A 12,822-nucleotide genomic window follows, 5' to 3' on the forward strand; every position below is an offset into this window, starting at 1 on the left:
AGCTCGGGGAAGAGAGGAGTGGCACAAAAGGCTTGCCCTACGGGACCGAGTGGCCCCACGAGTTTATTGGCATAAACTACCAATGACTGTAAGCAGCCTGCACAAGATTTACCTGTTGCTGCCTCTCCATTATTTTTAAACCTCTTGCTGCTCATTTATTCCCCTGTGTGTGACCTACTAGGATTACTTATTGACCCACTCAGCATTGCACTGTATGTGGAATATACGGAGAAAACAACTCAGGTGAAGGATGAGATGTGATACTGCTGTCCTCCATACTGAGTCACATCACATAAAAGAATATTTAGTGTAAACGACCCTCCTTAGCTCCTAGCTGCCCTCACAGACAGTTGTGCAGCATATAAGCAACAACAACATTGGTGAGGAACAAAACGCTATTCAGATCACAGGCACTTGAAAGGTCGAGGTTTCAGGTTATTTGCTTCCCTCCTAGATAATCGTCTATCAAAATATAAACCACCCCACCCTAGTTTCAAAACACCAACATGCAGCGCTAAGGTGGGGTAAACCAAGGCCATTCCCTCCCTGCTGTTTTTTAAGAAACATTATTATTGACCGTTATTCAAGCAATGGCAGTTAAGCAAAGAAACAACATATATCACACCCACCTCAAAGAAAATCCTTGTTGCTGTCCACAAACAGTTAACTATTTTTTCATAAGACATGAAGGGCATGTTGCCACTATCCGTACATATTTCAGAACCATCAAGTTGCACAACGGTGAACGTAACTACTGAAATGGTGCTACTGCTGGTGCGCCTGCCTGCCTTTCCTGTGGACAGACACTCAAGCGTCTCTGGTGGCTTACCTGGAGGGGAGCAGATTGGATTGCACAAGGGTTTGGATGATGCCTGGCCCGGTGTGGGCCCCCATGAGGGAAGCTCTGCCATGCTCTCATGTGTCGCTAGCACGCATGTTGAAGCTCTCAGGCATGGGGGGTTGAGGGCAGCTTCCTTGTGCACCAACTCTTTTTATTTCTAAAAGGCAACTGAGCTTACCCTGCATTGCTGTACACACTCTAAAGAAGCAAAGAAACAAAAAGGAGAGATATTTTTTTTTAAAAAGTTTGATGTAAAATATCCTCAATTTACTTAGATATCTACAGCAAATAAAGTGCCTTTCCATGCAAAAGGCTGCTTGTCATAGAAAGCATTCTCCAGAAGGAAATTCACTCATTAGCTTGTGCAAGCTAAGTTAGAGAATGGCAACCTCCTGGTGACTTATCTTGGTTCCTAAGTTAATCCATCAAACCTTTCCCCTGAGCCTCGCATCTTCCTAAATCTCAGCCTTTGCAGGAAGGGCTACACATGTATTTTATCTTTTGTAAAAAGGCTGCATGGATTTTGAATTGAAAGACTTCAAGGCATTTCACTATTCAGAAATAAGAAATTATACGATAGCTTGTGTTTTAAGTTACTTCCTACTTTATCCTCTTGATAAATTGAAGGCTATACGCCTTCACAATTTTCCATTTACACGGAATTCCACCAGTTTAATCAAAGTGAAACATAAGGTACTGTTATGGTCCTTGTACCTTCAGATTTCCTTACTGATAACCACATACTATCCGTTAACCCATTGCATCATTCAGAAGAATAAACAACCTGGGCTCAGCATACAGGAAGCTGAACAAAAAGGAAATAGAAAATATTAGTTTTCATATATATATTTGGACCTCTACACAGTTCCTACTGACATATTTTCACAGATCAAGGTTATCCTTCCGAAGAGCCTGTTAAGTTCACTACAGAGACAAAAAGCATTTCCTATTTTTATTTTTCAAGTTTGAGCTTTTTTCATTTAAACCACAGTTACCTCAATCCCACTGAACTAAAGGATGGATCTGGTGGTTAATAAGGGTAGCAAAAGTCAGACTTACTTCCCATTCTCTCATAGCAAGCCATCCAGAATCACCCAGGCTATAACCAACATGAACATGCATTTTTCCCAAGTGTCTTTCTTTTGGTGTAGCAAGGCTCATATGCTTCCCTATTTAGCATGCCCTCTTTTCACAGGCTGCATGGAGTTGGGAAGTTATTTGCTTTAATATTGCTGAGATGACTGTGAACACGATCAGCTCACAAGGCTGAAACCAATGCAATACAAATTGCCTTTGTATTAACCAGGAAAGTGCGGTGTCGTCATAAGGTACTCAAAAATGCTTCTGATGGCAGTGAGGTGAATAGGAAGGCAGATATCTTCACCCGTAACTTCTTTCTTTTGTGCCTTTAAGATGTGGATGTTGTCACCTCGTATCTCTAAGATTTCGTTTGGTATTTCCTAATTATCAGGCTATCTGTATGCCACAGCTGGCATGGTTTCTGGGCCTGAAGAAGAGGGACAGCTGCAGGAGGAAAATCCTTGGTGCCCCTCCCAGCATCAGTGCTCATGGAGGGTTAGGGGCTCAGGCACCGCAAACAATTGTGTGCATTGCCATGCCAGTTCATGGAGCTGCAATGCTGCCTGTGATGAAGGTATGACAGCCTGTCTGCTGGAGAGGGGAGACCATGCATCTGCTGAAAATGGCATATATGCTGCAATATTAAGGATTAGCTGTTTGCGTAATGCGAAAGATCTGCACCTTAGACACACATCTTCAAACATGCACATAATGGAAGGGGCAAGGACCAATATATGAGTTTAAAAACAAATTTCAAATCCAAAACATTGAAGGATAGTTGTGATAGATAAACTTGCAATCTGGCAGAGAAGGGATGCAATAAAAATTCTGGCAACCAGGCACAGAAGAGAGGAGTGCTGCAATTAAGTAAAATAAGCAACATTTACTTGGGGATACAGGCTACAAAATCCACATTTTTTACTTCTAGGAAGATAAGGAAATCTTTCCTCAGCCTGAATAAAATAAAGGTGTTTAATACCTCTGCTCAGATGCAGAGGTGAAAACCCTTTCAAGATTCTTAGCTTAGATCCTCAGTTCAGGTATAGCACCAAATACCACTCTCTTTCTAGGTACATGACAGGACAAGGACTCAGCGAACTCTTTCCCAATGGGAGATGCAAATAGTTATTAATGAACAACAGATTAGCAATCAGAAATCCTAGACTTTGTCCCTGCCAGAAAAGAATGAATGTAATCAGAGAATCCATAATCAAACCAGTTTAATCATTGTGGGTGTAGTGGCTCCAGCTGGGATGGAGTTAACCTTCTTCACAGCAGTGCATAAGGTGCTGTAGTTTGGATTTGTGACTAAAAGGTGCAGATAACACCCCAGTGCTTTGTCTATGGCTGAACAGTGCTTGCACAGCATCAAGAGTTTCTTGTTGTCTCACTCAGCCCCTACTCCAGCAACTAGGCTGAGTGTGGGCAAGAAGTGGGGAGAGGACACAGCCAGAACAGCTGCCATGAATTGGACAAAGAGACACTCCATAAATGTTATGCTCAGCAATAAAAACTGGGGATGGGAGCTGTCTTCCAAGGCAGCCATTGCTCGGACGCTGGCTAGACATCAGTCACCTTGTGGGAGGAGGTGAGTGATTGCCTTTGCATCACTTTTCCCCTTGCCCTTTACTTCACTTTAATATCAAACATTGTCTTGACCCATCAGACTTTTTGCTTTTGCTCTTCCTATTCTCTCTCCCATTCCGCAGGGGGAGGAAATGAGAGAGCAGCTGTGGGGGTGCTTAGCTGCTGGCTGGGGTCAACTCACCACAGTGGAAAAGAGTTTGGTGCTTTGAAAAAGCTGAGGTAGTCACGTGTACGTTCTGGGTGCTCGCTGACCCCACACAACCATGCCTCGTGTACTTCTGCAGGGCTGGTATGAGAGGCGAATGTAGTAGCATTTTTCCCTCATGTTTCCTTTTAAGGCCAATAAGAAAACCCCTAGATACTAGATGGAGATTTTAACAGCACCAGCCCAGGTGAAATTCCACCTAGACTCCCCAGTCATCATTCAGGCAGCTTGTTCTTGGGCAACAGACCACTGAGGAGAGGTACACTTTTATACTTCATAGGACTTGCTGGTATAACTACAGATGACCTATAGCTGAATTCTTCCACCAGCACATATTAAACCCCCTTTTCTAGGTAGAATGAGCTGTACTGATGAAGGACATTTTTTGTTTATGTGATTGCATCAACATGGGGTGCTGTGTCTACTAACAGTGACCTCAATCCTCCCTCCTATCTTCCACACTCGCGTTCTGGTAATTTTGCAAGCGATTGCAATACAATGTATACATTTACTGTAATGGCTGTTTTCCATTATAGCAGGTACATACCACTACTACTACTGTAACATATTCCTATAACACAACAGCACAAAGCAAGTAGCGTCTTGCTGAGGGATTGATCCAGGCAGCATACAGTACTCTTCTTTGGAAGGGACCTGAGGACCACCAGAAGAAGCCATTTACCAACTCTGTTCTTAATCACCCTTATTTCCCCAGCTACCTGGGAAAATATGTCTTTTTTTTTTCTTCTTTTTTTATAACTTTCTGTAGGCTAAGGTGGGTATTGTTAATTTAAAATTTAATTAGGTAATACAACTCTAAATACATTGTCTTCACCATTGCACCACAGTAACTTGTTATTAAAGTTGGCACACACAAATGATTACGGTTGTGTAAGACTTAATAATATACTTCTTTTCACTTCTTCAGTGTTTTACCAGACTTCTTTATGGTGGGAACACTTTTCTCAGTCACTTAACTTAAAATCTAAGAAATGGGATGTCCAGGTTATTTCTAAAGCTGCTTTTGAAATACGTACTACATCTTAAGCAAACTTTCTTGCATATATATAAAAACAAGTAGAGGCTATTTTGTCACACACATAATTTTGTGCATAGCATTAAAAAACTAAATTTTTCAGTCACTCCCATAAACCTTTAGTGGCTTTTAATCATGTTACTTGGTCCCTACGTTATTTCAGGGTTGCTTATGAAATCTGACACTGATTTTTGCTGAAGTTACTGCAATAAAAGAATGTAACCGGCAGATTTGTTCTGAAATTCTTTTAAAGATTACCCATCGAGAAATCAATACAGGCAGAAGATTATTTCTGGGGGCATTTTGGTGGATGTAGGAAAATTTCTTGACATACAGTGGACAGCTAGCTAAACACTGAGCCAGTGACGCTGCTGGAGAGGTCAGGAACAGAAGCGCCACATTTCAGCCCCGCGCTGTTCCTGGGGGTGTCTGTAGGCTGAGCACTGCTCCCTACCACAGCCAGCCCCAAGCCCTGCTGGGCAGCCAGGTTGCCCGAGGTCCTCTGTGTGCATGCACTTACGCCTAGGCATGCTGACTTGATTTGAAGTTGATCCCACTGAAATCACTAGTTTTTCTCCTGAGAAAGCCTGAGAGGATCTCACCTTCCCAAATGGGAAGGTCCTATGTGCAGTAGGTATTTTCTTCTCTGCTATCTTTCTGTACAGCATAAGGAAATAAGCACTTGCACTTTGTAAACCTCCCTTTTTCTGATAAAATGGTTTTCCTTAGCTCTAAGATACTTGCCGCTCTCGTATGATGCTAAATGGAAACACTGTCATCTGCAAACAGAACTACAACATACAGATAATGAAATGTTGCTCACCACAGCATTGGACAGGAGATCTTTTTTCAAGTCGCTATTGCGTTCTGACATTTCACTGTAACCGTGGTGTAAGCCAGCTATATAAGGAGGGGAGAGACAGCAAGAAAACAAAGAAGCAGCTGAACTCACATGTGTAGGAAGTTTTCATCTTCTGTCTCTCAGCAGAGTAGCTACATGAGTATTTTCTGGGGATGTTAAGTGTACTTGCGTTTCTGACACTATTCACAAGTCCACTAGAGAGCAGCTATGCCTCACGTTTACTGAGGTTTTTTTTTTTAATTAGTTTCTCCGACATTTATTACGCTTAACTCAAATGACTAATCAGACCTGAAAAGCTTTCTCAGTACTAGACTGAGAAGCAATGGAGGTGTGGATTCAGGCTGCTCTGATTCACACCAGTGTAATAGCTCTCTCTTAGCACTGATCTGGTCTTGTTCATGCACATCATCATTCTTACAGAAATCTTGGCTCATATGCTAGTTTGGGATATTTCATTTAAACGGAAGAAATGCAGGGCTGAGTTTCAGGCTTTTCCTTAAGCAAGCCTTGAGTGCCCCGTGTTGTGAACTCCCTTGAATTCCTTCAGGAAGGAAACAAGTACAGATTTTTTGGAAAAAGTCCAGAGCAAGAGGCAGCCAAAGGGCCTAGTCTTTCCAGTCAATGGATAAAACGGGAACTGAAAGCTAAATACGGTTCTTTTACCCCATTTCCACTAGGCGCAAAAAAGTGCTGTGTAGGTCTAAAGAACTAGTAAGGCATAGCAGTCCACATCAACCCATATTAGGCCATCTTCCACTAACTTATGGAAGATGTTAATTAACACTGAAGAATAATTTGCACTAATGAGAAGACAATGTATTGTATAAAATACAATTTTATAAAGAGAAAACCATTTATTGTATAAAATATTGGCTTTTCTTGACCATTCTCTTAACCTTATAAAAAAGTTAAACTTGTCTTTCTTTAAGCATCAAGGAACAGGTTAAATATAAAGACACCATTTAAATTCCCAAAGTCTCACTATTTATCTTTCTGTAAGAGAAAAAAATAAAGGAAACTACTACCTGTCACAACAGCTGGTAAATCCAGGTTCCCTAGCCTGGTCTGGTAAGTCAAAGAGAATTGTTCTGGCCCTGTTAGAAGCAGACAAACATTAATAAGGTAGAAAGACATCACCTTGTCTCCAGTCCCCAGACCTAAGCAGATAGGCATTGGCTAGCTATTCCCTGAGCTGCACAAACCTTTCACAGGCTTTCCACAGCTCCTCATGGTCACTCATACTTGGTCACCCAAGCATGCCGCCCGGTGCATTAGCGGGAGGACTAATAGCAGCGGCACGTGCATGTTAAGTACAGTACCAGGGAGGCGGAGGCAGTGGCCATGGGAGCGGTGCCAAGCTTACTGCCACATGGAATAATTTGGGGTAAAGGGCCCACACCTCTCCCCAGTGCAGAGTTTCCCGGCCCTCTGTTCCTGGCAGTCCTTCAAGTCCCAGCATTTTCTTCAACCTGCATGATGCTGGAGCCTCATAAACTGCCTTAAAGCGGCTGGGTAGCTCTACTTTGGCACATTGGTTTGCTGACCTCCCTTTTTTATATCAAATCACTTAACCCTCATGCATGAAGGAGGAAGGACAAGGACTAATTTCAGGTTTGTACATGCTGAAGGTCAGGTTTTTCTTGTGTACTTCAACAGCTACTTCTTTGTCCTTAATATTCTGGAATACTGATCACCCACTGCTTTTAAAACTATTTCAAATAATGAAACATCATAAATGGAAAACTGAAATGCTCATATGAAAGTGTCAGCATGAAACATTTTGGTATTTCTAATTATTTATTAGTTTTGACAGAAATGGGGACAAAATCAATAAAATCAATAAAATCAATCAGGATATGATGAAGAATAGAGCTAGAAGGGAAAATCTGTAGAGTTCAGTCCTTAAAAGCATTGAACTAGATCTAGCAATGGAGGAGAAAACAAGGCAGCTCAGAGAATGAGTAAGGAGAGTTTCCACAGCATATGATTATATCAGAGGGTAAAACTGTTTAATCTCTGCTCAATTTAAAGACAATTTAAAGTGCAGCAAATGGTGGCCTTTCTCTCAGAAAAACTCAGCATGGCCAACACAGAAATGGAGAGGGCGATGGCAAGAAGAGAGCCAAGAAAAAAGCTACAGGGTCTATTGCTTGTGTGCAATACTCTGTATTTATCATGGCACCTTTCAAAATAATGTTCTTCTTTAACCTTCTCCTGCAGATCCGCCACAAACAGCGATTTGAAAGAACATCAGCCTCCTTTGATCTCCGGTTACTGTTTTGGAAATTACAACTTTGTCTCCTTTTTTCTTCAGGCCGTTTCTGATATTCTCATTCTAACATAAGCAAAGAGTTTTCCTGTTCTCAGCTTTAGTGTTTCCATTTCCCTTCATGTTGTCACCCTCTGTGCAGCAATATCAAATACAATTATTTTGCAGCCTCTGGAGTCCAATCAGCATCTCCTTATGTGTAGTGCATGGTATGGACACACAACTCCAGACGATCAAGGTGGTGCGGCTAAAAGCACTGGTACATGTGCACTCCTTGACCAGTCCAAAGGGTAAAATGCAATCTTCCCGGGGACTTAAGCTCTTCACATTTTATTTTGCCTGTGATTGGGCTACAAGCACATACGCAGTTGCCAGCAGTGGCTCAGCTGATGGCAGTAGCAGGTGAAGGTCTGGTTTGAAGGGGAAGGCTGCGAAAGACACGGCCAAATCCACCCTCTCCTTCTCATGCCTGCTGAGTGCGACAGGCCTCCATGCCCAGTGGTGCAGTAACAATTGCCTATGGTCCACTTGTAAATCAGATGCCTGAAATGATCAGGGTTAAAATAAATACTCCACAAAAGGGGAGAAGGGTGACAGAAGAGGTGCAACCTTCTAGGCTGAGGGATAATGAAAGATGCCCTTAAAAAAAATAAAAAACAAAAACAAAAACCACAACTAAGGCAAGCTTCCACCATTACCTTAAGTCATTTGCCCATGGTGTAGAGCACCATTTCTCAGCTGGTAAGAGCATATCTCCCTGGGAAGGCATGGCAAGGTACCTGCAGCGTCTCTGTGCCCAGACGGCCAAGCGCCTCCCAGGATACGCCCCACCGTGACGGATGGTCCAGCCTAACAGCTTCCTGCCACAGCAAGGTACATTTTTGGATGGGTCAGTGACCTAACTTGTTCCCTGAGAGGCCAATGCCAAAGCTAGTGAACAGCCAGTGCTAGAAGGAAGGGGAAAAAAAGAACCTCCTATGACTTTTCAGCTGGGCCCTCAACACCGGGGGGTCAAGCCTGCACAAGGGAAGATTTAAGCAGCTGCTTTTGCTCCTCAGCACCTGGGATGCGACCATCCTGGGAGGGAGAGCAGGTGCCTGGGGCAGAGGTGCAGCACTGGTGCTTCATCACCTATGTGTGGCCAGCAACAGGCAGGTAGCTTAGGAGGAGGACAGGCTCGGAGACACAAGTGGAAATGTAGGGGCTAAGAAACCACCTAAAAATGCCGCCAACCAGGGATCTGAAGAACTGTAGGCTCAGTTACACAGAAAAAGAGAAAACAGAGGCACAGACAGAATTCTTCCTTGGGTTCAATAAAAAAAGTAGTTGTGTAATCCTTATGATCATCAGAAGAGGAGGATCAGGATTGGAAATTCAGCTATATGGAGAGGAATGTTGAATCTTATGATATTGCTTCTGGATAAACTCTGGATGCCCAGAAAAGTTCTTCCTTGGTTATCTGTATATCCCACGTTTGCAGTGATTATGGGAAAAATGTGATTTGCAAAAGCCTCCATAGACTAGCATCTTCAGTGCCTCTTTGTTTTTCTTTTGGTTTCCCACAAGTTAGTTCAGAGAAATAGCACTGTCTGCTCAAGGAACAGGGTATCAAGTGTTGTCTGCAAGAGGCACATAAATAACAGGCAAGAAAAATGTCACTGTCCAGAAGAGTACCTTAAGACAGCAATTTTACTATTTTCTTGTATATTCACCTACAAATGCAGTCATCATGTTTACTGGCTCAGGCTTCTGGAAAGAAAACACAAGCAGGACAAGACACTTTAATTTTCCAGTCAAAGGTACAATGTTAGAGTAATGCTTTTTTTTTTTCCCTTGAAAAGGAACAACTCTCCTATCAGGACCAATGAGACAGTAGCAAGGAATTAAAATCTATGGTCTATTGACGTTTCAATATAGAAATTACTGAAAATTATTAAGATGAATCTTGCGGTCATCCCTCTGAAATTAATTGACAGTGGGTGATCACACTTTCAATCTTTGCTCACACAGAAGTCTTTGACTAATGTTTTCAGACAGATTTTTGTACTCCCACGACTGCACTGAGTAGTTATTTTCACTCAAGTAGTTATTTCATTTATGTTTCAGCAAGAAACTTTGTTTTGTACCTTGAATGTTCTTTTTCTTCTCCTTTGTTTTCTATTCAGAGGTCTTTGCTTATTTTTAATAAGTTTCCATAGGTTCACTTACAGGGAACGGTGTACACGCTTCTGGGAACCTGCCAGAGGCAAAATTGTTGGTGGTGAAAACTCAAGGTTTGGGCAGTCATTGCTCACAACAGTGAAGGGAACAGGGTTTGCCAATATTAGAGGCTCAGGTATCCTGTATTGCCACAGCTCAGCTTTCTGGGGGTTACAGGACGGCAGGCACTCACCAGAGCAGAAGGCAGAAGAACAAGGGAAGGACTGAAGGCTAATGCAGGTGGGTCCATGACTCTCCAGTTCCAGTTTGGCGATGCAGACATGGATGTGTTGCCGCTACACCTACACAGCATAGCGAAGCCAAGAAACTTACACTCTCCTCCTTCCAGTTCTGGCTCTGCATACCTGCCATATTTGTTGCACCAACATCAGTACATTTCACCCATCAACGAACTGAATCAGTTCATTGAACATAGCATAAAATTCAACTACGAAAGAAAAAAGCATGTAACTGATCTAATGTTCAATTACATTTTTCTGTGATTGCAACTGCTTCCACTGCAGCTCCCTCTTTGTCCTACCTTCAGACTCATTAGTCTTGGATTTACCTTACATGTAAACTTATTTATTTAGACCACCTGAAAGACTATAGATACTGCTGGTTACCCTAAATGGTTCCAGTACCATGGTTTATTCTAAATTACCTTATTTAGTTGTTTGGGGTTTTTAAAATCAAATTCTCACTTGGAAGATTTTTATTTTATAATATCTATGTAATTTCCCACAATTAATTTCTCTATTTGTCTCCACACTTGAGAAATGCTTTCCTCTCACCTCTAACTCCCTGTATTTAATTTTAATTTCCTTCTTAGACCTTAATCATAATCAAGAATATCTTGATTCTTCTCCCTTTTTGAGGTCAAAACAGGCTCACAGTACATCTTAAAACGTTTCCATTATTGTTTCCACTGAATGCAAGGAAAATATGTTGACTTCATTAAAAAAAGAATAAAATTAAACCAGAGATAATTTTCATAAATTAGATGTACAGATTTCACAGCTCAGAAACAAGGATGTCAAACGTGTCCAGCTTATACAGCCTCCTACACAGAAACCACAAGGTTTCAACGACAAGTCACTGAAACCACAGCATTCAGCTTTTTATCCAAGACTACCTTTACCAAACGGGTGCTGCTGCTTCAGTGTGATGACTGATCACACAATAGTTTTTCCAAGGTTCGCTGAAGGTGCTGACCTGTGAAAAGAAATGAAACTCATTATGCAAAGCAACTGTGCTATATAGCTTTTCAAATCTGTATGTGTGTGCATATAAGAGATATATCTGTAGGCATAGGCACACACATGCATACCTGTTATATACGTCTAGTTATAGATGAAGACAGAAACAGACATCTGAAAAAAATTTTACCAAGAAAAGCTGTTTTTTCAAAGATACTACATTAAAGTTTTATCTGTTAAGGACAGTATGAACTAGTCACCTCCGAGCATTCCCTAACCTGCTGTAAACAATTAAATAGCAGATTTATTTAAGTGTAAAGTCATAACAAAGTGCATTATATTCACAGAGTAATTCATATATCAGAAACAGAATAGTTAGTATTCCTATTTAAGATAATTCTATACTGGTATAGTTAAATCCACATCAGAGATTTTATTGATATAACTGCCTGAAAAACAACAACAAATCCTGCCCAACTGGTACTTTTATACCTGAAAGAGTCTTAAACGTAGACCAGGCTGCAGATTTAAGACTTCCCTAAATCCTCTTCCTTAAAATGATTCTGCCAGAAATTGCATTTCAGCCACAGCTAAAGGGCTGAATGCTGTTTGCACTAGCACCAAACTGCTGCTCCTAGAATGATGCTAAGCGATACCCACTGGCCCCCTCAGCCTTGTGTGCTAAGGAGGTACTTGTTGCGTAGGCGATCCACAGTTTTGATCAGCAGTAAAGCCAGTAGAAGAGGAGTTTCTGACTTCTAGCAACTCATTGCTATTCGCAAATCTGTCAGTTGTGCTAAGGAGAAAGTAGAGTTGATAGTGCAATGACTCCAATCAAAACAAAGCAAAACAAAAACTCTCAAAGCTTTTGCAAGAGGAATTTTTAACCTGGATCATTTTAATGACCCAAGCTACTGTAACAGAGGCTCCTCAGACTGCAATAAACTGTGACACAGAGATACAGCACAATGGCAGTGACCTGAAGGAGAAAGTTCTTTAAATGGCTTTGCTACTGAAGAAAGCACTTGCATTACTACATCCTGAGATCTGCAGAGGTGGCTTCTGCCTCAGCCTTCCCTTTGGTTACACAGTGTGACACCAGAGCCTCTTCTCTGCTGCAGGAGCTGAAGTACAAACAGCATCTGATGGCTGATCCAGTGGTTTGCAGCAGTGGCAGCGCACAGGAGAAGCTGAAGAGTTGGTCTGCAAGCATGTACTTAGAGTCACTCCAAGGGGAGGCAGATGGGGAGGCACATAGTATTCTCCAGTGCAATCACACACTGCTCCTCCCTCCTTATGATTTCTTGGTGTGCCACAGAGGTGCCCCACCATGGTATGACGTGACACCATTCCCAGGCCTGGGAAGACAAAAAAAAGGGCAGGAGAACAATGTGAATGAGTTTATAGAACTTGAAACCAACACTATCATTAAAAAAAATAATTCTAATAGAAACTGTGTATACACAGTAAACATATACATATATGAAGGAGGGTACAATCTGTAATATTTTGGTAGTACCTGAGAACCAGAAAGTGAAACTAGT

General features: G+C 41.8%; 1 long non-coding RNA gene across 1 annotated transcript in view; it reads right to left on the reverse strand.

Moving 5' to 3' along the window:
* Positions 1-7,562: 7,562 nt before the first annotated feature.
* Positions 7,563-12,822, reverse strand: part of LOC148051586 (uncharacterized) — a 63,541-nt gene continuing 58,281 nt past the window's right edge. The window contains exons 3-7 of the long non-coding RNA XR_015699791.1: positions 12,308-12,636; positions 11,215-11,294; positions 10,273-10,444; positions 10,007-10,116; positions 7,563-9,629 (exon numbers count right to left, since the gene is read on the reverse strand). This is a non-coding gene — a long non-coding RNA (uncharacterized LOC148051586). The remainder of the gene's footprint in view (positions 9,630-10,006; positions 10,117-10,272; positions 10,445-11,214; positions 11,295-12,307; positions 12,637-12,822) is intronic.

The sequence above is a fragment of the Nipponia nippon genome, unplaced genomic scaffold, assembly GCF_047370975.1.
Source record: "Nipponia nippon isolate SJK-2023a ecotype South Korea unplaced genomic scaffold, ASM4737097v1 scaffold_6, whole genome shotgun sequence".
Classification (NCBI taxonomy): domain Eukaryota; kingdom Metazoa; phylum Chordata; class Aves; order Pelecaniformes; family Threskiornithidae; genus Nipponia; species Nipponia nippon.